Here is an 8,672-nt window from a genome sequence, read left to right on the forward strand (position 1 = left end):
GGGGTGCATATGACTTTTTGATCGCTTGCTATTACACTTTTTGTGATGTAAGGTGACAAAAAATTGTTTATTTAGCACAGTTCTTTTTTTTTTTTTTGAGGTGTTTATCTGAGGGGTTATCACATGTGATATTTTTATAGAGCCGGTCAATACGGACGCGGCGATACCTAATATGTATACTTTTTTTTACTTTATTTGGGGAAAATTACGTTTTTGTTTATTTTTACTTGAAACTTAATTTTTTGGGGGGAAAACCTTATTTTTTAAACTTTTTTTTAAACTTTATTTTTTGTCTCTCTTTGGGACTTCAACTTTTGGGGGTCTAATCCCTTTTACAATGCATTCCAATACTTCTGTATTGGAATGCATTGGCTGTATGAGTAATACTGTGTGTATTACTCATACAGCTTCCGGCCTGTGAGATCCAGGGGGCTGGATCTCACAGGCTCGTCACCGGAAGGCAGCGCGATGCCTTCCTTAGACATCGCGCTGCCTTCCATGCCATCGGGTCCCCCCTACAACCGCCACACGCCGCCGCAAACCGCAGGTCTGAATTGACTTGCGGTTTGCGACGATCGCCGACACGGGGAATCACGGGACCCCCCTCGGCATTGTGACAGGATGCCCGCTGAATGATTTCAGCGGACATCCTGTTGCGATTAACCCCCGCCGCGCCGCAATCGCGATTTAAAGTTAGGACGTACCGGTACGTCCTGAGTCCTTAAGGACTCGGGAAATAGGGCCTACCGGTACGTCCTAAGTCCTTAAGGGGTTAAGAAATGAGAAGCAACTCATTGCACCAGTTGGGGTTAAATAACTTGTTGCCAGCTGAAAGATAATCGCCCATGCCGTAATTATCCAATAGGAGGCTCATAACTATTTGCTTAGTTAAATCCAGGTGGCGGCTTTTTTTTTGGACAGGCAGTGTATATTTATAATGCTCATAAAATGCCAACTACTGTATACATATACAGGTTGGTCCAAAAGTATGGAGACACCTGCAAATGGTGGTTGGGAATGCCATCCTGTGTGTGGCATGTTGCTAAGGGGGAAATCTGTGAATGGCAGTGTCCAACACGTTGGCCATTTTGAAAGCCACCATCTTGAAACTAAATGTGACTTACCTTAATTCCTGCCAAAATTATAAATTTTCTCTTTGTTAGAGACATAAATGTGGCTGCTTTAACAGTGGCTGCTGTACGCCACTGTTCCCCTGCTTACCGCCGAGGTTCCGGGCGCCATGTTCAGCGGTGATCTGCGGCCAGTACTTCCCATTCACCGCTGCAGTCCTGGACCCTGTCTGTGTGGGTGCTGTTGTTCTGGATCCGCTCAACAGTTTGCTCTCAGCCCTGGCCACAGCATGCTTGCTGTTTGTTCCTGCTGCACAAGTGCCAGCGCGCATCACTTCCTGGGTTTTGTGGCTTAGGTCATGTGACCTTGCTGACCTATCCTAGCCCTCCTGTGCATATATAAGTTCCTCAGCCCACTTCCAAGATGCCTCAGCGTCAAGGTCCTTGTGCTCTGCTAAGGCTCCTGATAACCACTTGTGTCCTGTGTTCCTGACTCGTATTTGTGTTATTGGATTCTGCTACCCATCTGATCCCAGCCTGCTAACCTTGACTCTCCTGTTGCCGATCCGGATTGCCTGACCTGTACCTGTGTCGCCTGCCCTGACCTTTCGCCTGTCTGACTACGCCTCTCCCTCATCCTTCGGTCCTGCACTGTTGCTCCTGGTAATGACTCCGCCTTCCTGACTACGCCTGTACTTCTGGTACCTTTCCCTGGTACCTCCTGGTCCACCTGGACCAGCTGCCTCGTGTGCCTATCCTCCTCAAGAGGTAGCAACCTGGTGTTCCCCTCGGGAAAGTCTATCCCCACCATCAGGGGTACTGTGAAGAATCGAGGGGTTCACTTAGACAACGCCCTTAGAGGAGGTAGGACACGTGGCACAGTGGGTTCACACCCACTGGTTCCTGACAGCTGCAAGGAGAAGACAGAAATTGTGCTGATCTCCGGGGAGTTGATTTCAACGCTCGGCACCCTAACAGATCACCCATCCGCCATGACACAGTTGGCAAATTGTTAAACAGGTGATGTTTTGGACTAAAAATCACAGAGAAAAAACATGTTCAGGAGAGCAGACCCGGCACATATAGTGTGCTGCTCCTAGTTACCTCTCTGTACATCAAGCAGATGAGGGGAGAACATTGCACACCTAACAACCTAAGCAAAAATCACATAAAAAAAACTAAGATAAAAACATCCTGCACGATATGATAAATAAATATACGGACACAGAATCACAGAAAACAGATAATAATACACTAAATAACAACACAATAGATGCAAGCATTATATATGAACTAAGCCCTCACTCTGATACAGTGGCGTCGCCAGGGGTGGGCCAGAGGGGACCACGGCCCCCCTACATCACGCTGTGCCCCCTCAACTAAAATGCCCCACCAAGTGAGCCGCCGCAGTCGGGCACAGGGAGATGAGCGCTTCCATTGCGCTCATCTTCATAGTCATCTGCCTGTGCTGCGGCGGGGCAGGGGAGGGAGAGGCGTGTCCCTTCCTCTGATAGGCTGCAGGCACTAGGCCGGCAGCCTATCAGAGGCCGGCGCAGGCAGCGCGATTATGTCATTGCGCCGCCTGAGCCATACAGCGCGGGACACAGGCCGTAAGAGGCCTGCATCACATCGCTGACATGGAGGTAAGTATAAGTGTTTTTTTTACAATAGTTTTACAGGCACATTAGGGGGGCTCTTGTTACTGGCACATTGGGGGGGGGCTTATAACTGGCACATGATGAGAGGGCTTATTACTGGCACATGATGAGAGGGCTTATTACTGGCACATGATGGGGGGCTTATTACAATACTGGCACATGATGGGGAGGGGCTTATTACAATACTGGCACATGATGGGGGGGCTTATTACTGGCACATGATGGGGAGCTTATTACTGGCACATGATGGGGGGCTTATTACTGGCACATGATGGGGGGGCTTATTAATGGCACATGATAGGGGGGCTTTTTACTGGCACATGATGGGGGGCTTATTACTTGCACATGATGGGGGGCTTATTACTGGCACGTGATGGGGGGCTTATTACTGGCACGTGATGGGGGGCTTATTACCGGCACGTGATTGGGGCTTATTACCGGCACATGATGGGGGGCTTATTACTGGCACGTGATGGGGGGCTTATTACTGGCACGTGATGGGGGGCTTATTACTGGCACGTGATGGGGGCTTATTACTGGCACGTAATGGGGGCTTATTACTGGCACGGGATGGGGGGCTTACTGTTGTGTTCAAAATTATTCAACCCCCAATGCTGTAAAGGGTTTTAGGGAATTTAGTGTACATTTGTAATTGTGTTCAGAATGAAATCTTACAAGGACCTTTTAAAGAACCAAATGCAACTAAAATGACATCAATTGTTTTTGTAATACAGTATTAAATGTTTTTTTTGTGATTTCTTCATTGACACAATTATTCAACCCCTTAAAGACTACCACTCTTAAGAACAGAGGTTCATTCAAGTGTTTTCGATCAGGTATTGAAAACACCTGTGGATGTCAAGGAGCAGCAATCAAGCATAATAAGCACCAATTAGGCAGATTTAAAAGGACTGTGATACTCAGCTCCTTCTAGACATTTACTGGTGTGTTTACAAACATGGTGAAGTCAAGAGAATGGTCCAGGAAGACAAGAGAAGAGGTGATTTCTCTTCACAGGAAGGGCAATGGCTATAAAAAGATTGCAAAGATGTTAAACATACCAAGAGACACCATAGGAAGCATCATTCGCAAATTCAAGGCAAAGGGCACTGTTGAAACGCTACCTGGTCGTGGCAGAAAGAAGATGTTGACTTTGACTGCTGTGCGCTACCTGAAGCACAAAGTGGAGAAAAGTCCCTGTGTGACTGCTGAGGAACTGAAAAAAGATTTGTCAGATGTGGGTACTGAAGTTTCAGCTCAGACAATAAGGCGCACACTGCGTAATGAAGGCCTCCATGCCAGAACTCCCAGGTGCACCCCCTTGCTGTCTCCAAAGAATAAGAAGAGTCGACTGCAGTATGCCAAAAGTCATGTGGACAAACCACAAAAGTTTTGGGATAGTGTTCTGTGGACTGATGAGGAGGAAGAACAAGGCCTATGAAGAAAAGAACACCTTGCCTACTGTGAAGCATGGTGGGGGGTCAATCATGCTTTGGGGCTGTTTTGCTTCTACAGGTACAGGGAAGTTTCAGCGTGTGCAAGGTACCATGAATTCTCTTCAGTACCAGGAGATATTGGATGAAAATGTGATGCAGTCCGTCACAAATCTGAGGCTTGGGAGACGTTGGACCTTTCAACAGGACAATGATCCCAAGCATACCTCCAAGTCCACTAGAGCATGGTTGCAGATTAGAGGCTGGAACATTTTGAAGTGGCCATCGCAGTCACCAGACTTAAATCCGATTGAGAACCTCTGGTGGGACTTAAAGAAAGCAGTTGCAGCGCGCAAGCCTAAGAATGTGACTGAAGTGGAGGCTTTTGCCCATGAAGAATGGGCGAAGATACCCGTAGATCACTGCAAGACACTTGTGTCAAGCTATGCTTCACGTTTAAGGCCTCTTTCACACTTGCGTTGTTGCGTTGTTGGGATCCGGCTTGCACTTCTGTTGCCGGAGGTGCCCGCCGGATCCGGAAAAACGCAAGTGTACTGAAAGCATTTGAAGACGGAACCGTCTTCCAAATGCTTTCAGTGTTACTATGGCACCCAGGACGCTATTAAAGTCCTGGTTGCCATAGTAGGAGCGGGGAGCGGGGGAGCGGTATACTTACAGTCCGTGCGGCTCCCGGGGCGCTCCAGAATGACGTCAGAGCGCCCCATGCGCATGGATGACGTGATCCATGTGATCACGTAATCCATGCGCTTGGGGCGCCCTGACGTCACTCTGGAACGCCCGGGGAGCCGCACGGACGGTAAGTATACTGCTCCCCCGCTCCCCACTACACTTTACCATGGCTGCCAGGACTTTAGCGTCCCGGCAGCTATGGTAACCATTCAGAAAAAGCTAAATGTCGGCTCCGGCAATGCGCCGAAACGACGTTTAGCTTAAGGCCGGATCCGGATCAATGCCTTCCAATGGGCATTAATTCCGGATCCGGCCTTGCGGCAAGTGTTCCGGATTTTTAGCCGGAGCAAAAAGCGCAGCATGCTGCGGTATTTTCTCCGGCCAAAAAACGTTTTGTTCCGGAACTGAAGACATCCTGATGTATCCTGTATCTACTGGCACGCTATTGAGGGCACTTATTACTGGCACAATATTGGTGGGCACTATAGGGGCATCTACTGAGGTCACAAAGAAGGGGTATTTTATATGGGGGGCTCTGTACAGTAGCATTTTATACTGGGACACATTATGGTGGGTACTATGGGGAAGGGGGGAGAGGAGTGCTATGGAGTCATCTACGGGGGCACTAAGTAGGGGTATTTTATACTTGCAAATTATGGGGGACACTGAGGGCATCTACTGGGGCACGATATATGGGGCATTTTATACTGGTACATTATGGGGGGCACTAGGAGGAAGGGGGGAGAGGAGCACTATGGGGGCATTTACTGGGGGCACTATATAGGGATATTTTATACTGGCACATTATGGGGGACATTAGCTCAACTGGGGGCATTACAAGGTATTTTTTGCACTGTCACATTATAAAGATAATTATTTCTACTGGGGGGGGGCATTATGGTGGGCTTTATTACTTCTCCATGGTATGACCCCCTAGTAGCAGCACCAGCCTCTCCCTGCTCTGTGACCCCTCTGCCCCTTCTCCAAAATCTTTCTCATTAGGATAAAACACAACATCAGCTCCGCCGAGCCCCCCAGCCAAGTGTTGAAGTGGTGTCCGAGATCCCCAAGGGCCAAGCCAAGTAACTGTAAGTTTTCATGTGAAATATGTTTATGTTATACACATATAGCCTACACTGTGCCACACAATGTACAGTATACCTCTACACTGTGCCACACAATGTACAGTATACCTCTACACTGTGTAGTCTGTTCTATAAGCACCATTGTTCTGTGGCGGCGGACAGAAAATAATCTGGAAGTGCCCCTCCCGAGACCAGGCTCTGGATCCACCACTGGTCTGGACCGCTCACAGGAGTCTACATTTCTTCTAAACTGCAATCCGTATGCTCTGACCTGCAGAAATCAGCACTCGCTCGGTAACAACTAACAGGCAGTACCTGTAGGCTGTAGCCTGGCCCTGTTACCGAAGCTAGCCGAGTGGTGTAAGGTTAAGGTACTAGTAGAGATGAGCGGCCGCTTAAAGTATAACTGTCATATTTATTTTTTTGGGAGTATTGGATTGTGGTGATTAATATCACCTTGGTGGCCCTATTTAAACTTTTCACTGTGTATTCAATTACTCCTTAATTCCACATTTTTGTTCCCTGTACTGCCTACTTTTACCTGTGCTTAAAATAGGGTTGCTAGGCATGGTCCGTCTATCTGTTGAAGGACGTAGCAAATTACTGACAGCCAGGGACTGTAAGTAAATGATTAAAGCCAGGTCCTCCCCAGCAGCTGATAACAGTGACTGGGCTGTGTGCACTTCTCCCTGTCCCTGCGCTTGGCAGACGCTCCCTCACTGAGCAGAGCTGGAGAATGCAGAGTTGAACCAGCGCACAACAGGGAAGGGAGATCTGCCATCTGCTCAGTGTATAAATGAAAGCAACATGTGGTAAGAGGACCCCTTTGTGCTGCAGGAGATTAACCCTTTAGGGGGAGGGCTTTGGTTACTGACACTTTTGGGGGGCTATTGTTACTGGCTAGTGAGGGCAGTCAGGATTAGCCTCAGGGTGAGGGCAGTGGCGGCCGTCTTAACTGAATAGTGAAATTGCAGTTTTATGCAGACTGGTTGCTAAGGGCTGAATCTTATTAACCTCCTGCCGTCATACTAACGCCGAAAGGCGTCAGTGCGGCGGCGTTCTCAGGTTTCAATGACGCCTATTGGCGTCATCTCGTGAGACCCGAGATTTCGCGTGAACGCGCGCGCGCATGCGAGCCCGTTCACAGCGGCGCGCTGCTCGGAAGTTATACTACAGTCTGCCAGCGCTGATCATTCGCTGGCAGGCTGTAGATGTTAAAAAAATCGCATCAGAAAGGTATATTAGACGCTGTTTTGTTAACAGCGTCTGATATACCTGCTACCTGCTCCTCTGGTGGTCCCTTTTGCTTGGATCGACCACCAGAGGACACAGGCAGCTCTGTAAGTAGCACGTAGCACCAAGCACCACACTACACTACACCACCCTGTCACTTATTAACCTCTTATTAACACCTGATCACCCCATATAGACTCCCTGATCACCCCCCTGTCATTGATCACCCCCCTGTAAGGCTCCATTCAGACGTCCGTATGTGTTTTGCAAATCCCCGGATCCGCGGATCCGCAAAACACGGACACCCGCAATGTGCTTTCCGCATTTTGCGGATCCGCACATTGCCAGAACTATATAGAAAATTGCGGACAAGAATAGGACATGTTCTATATTTTTGCGGAACGGAAGTGCGGACCCGGAAGTGCAGATCCGCAATTCCGGATCCGAGCGGGACAAAGTCTGTCCCCATAGAAATGAATGGGTCCGCAATTCCGTTCCGCAAAATGCGGAACAGAATTGCGGACGTGTGAATGGGGCCTAAGGGTCCCTTATCACCGCCAGTTAGTTAGCCACTTGTTAGGTAGTTAGCGTCCAGCCCACCGCACTGCAGTCACTGATTAGTCACTGATTAGCGTCATCGCTGTCGCTAATCAGCACTAGTACTATATAGTTTCTGTAAGTGATCAAGACTGATCGCAATCAGATCTATATCAGTACATTAGGGTCACCTTAGGCTCTACAAAAAACGCAGTGTTCGCCCGATCAGGCCTGATCTTGTGCGCACACTTGCGTTCAGTCCGCCCCATCGCAGTGACAGAATTATTTTTCTGATCACTGCAAAAACACCGTAAAATCGCTGCGGCGCTATAAAGATCACTTTCGAGGGGCATGGCGAGTTCATAGAAGATTTATTTTTTTGCCACAAGTTAGCGGAAATTTTTTATTTATTTTTTGTTTGTTTTTTCTTACAAAGTCTCATATTCCACTAACTTGTGACAAAAAATTAAATCTTACATGAACTTACATGAATCCAAATGCGTAAAAATGCCCTGTGAAATCCTAAAGGTACTCATTGGAATTTGGGCCCCTTTGCGCATCTTGGCTGCAAAAAAGTGTCACACATGTGGTATCGCCGTACTCAGAAGAAGTAGGGAAATGTGTTTTGGGGTGTATTTTTACATATACCCATACTGTGTGTGAGAAATATCTCTGTAAATTGACAACTTTGTATAAAAAAATTGAAAAAGTTGTCATTTACAGAGATATTTCTCACACACAGTATGGGTATATGTAAAAATACACCCCAAAACACATTGCCCTACTTCTCCTGAGTACGGCGATACCACATGTGTGACACTTTATTGCAGCCTAGGTGCGCAAACGGGCCCAAATTCCAATAAGTACCATTTGGATTCCAGACTTCTTCTCACGCTTTAGGTCCCCTAAAATGCCAGGGCAGTATAAATACCCCACAAGTGACCCCATTTTGGAAAGAAGACACCC

This window comes from Bufo bufo, assembly GCF_905171765.1.
Source record: "Bufo bufo chromosome 1 unlocalized genomic scaffold, aBufBuf1.1 SUPER_1_unloc_3, whole genome shotgun sequence".
Taxonomy (NCBI): domain Eukaryota; kingdom Metazoa; phylum Chordata; class Amphibia; order Anura; family Bufonidae; genus Bufo; species Bufo bufo.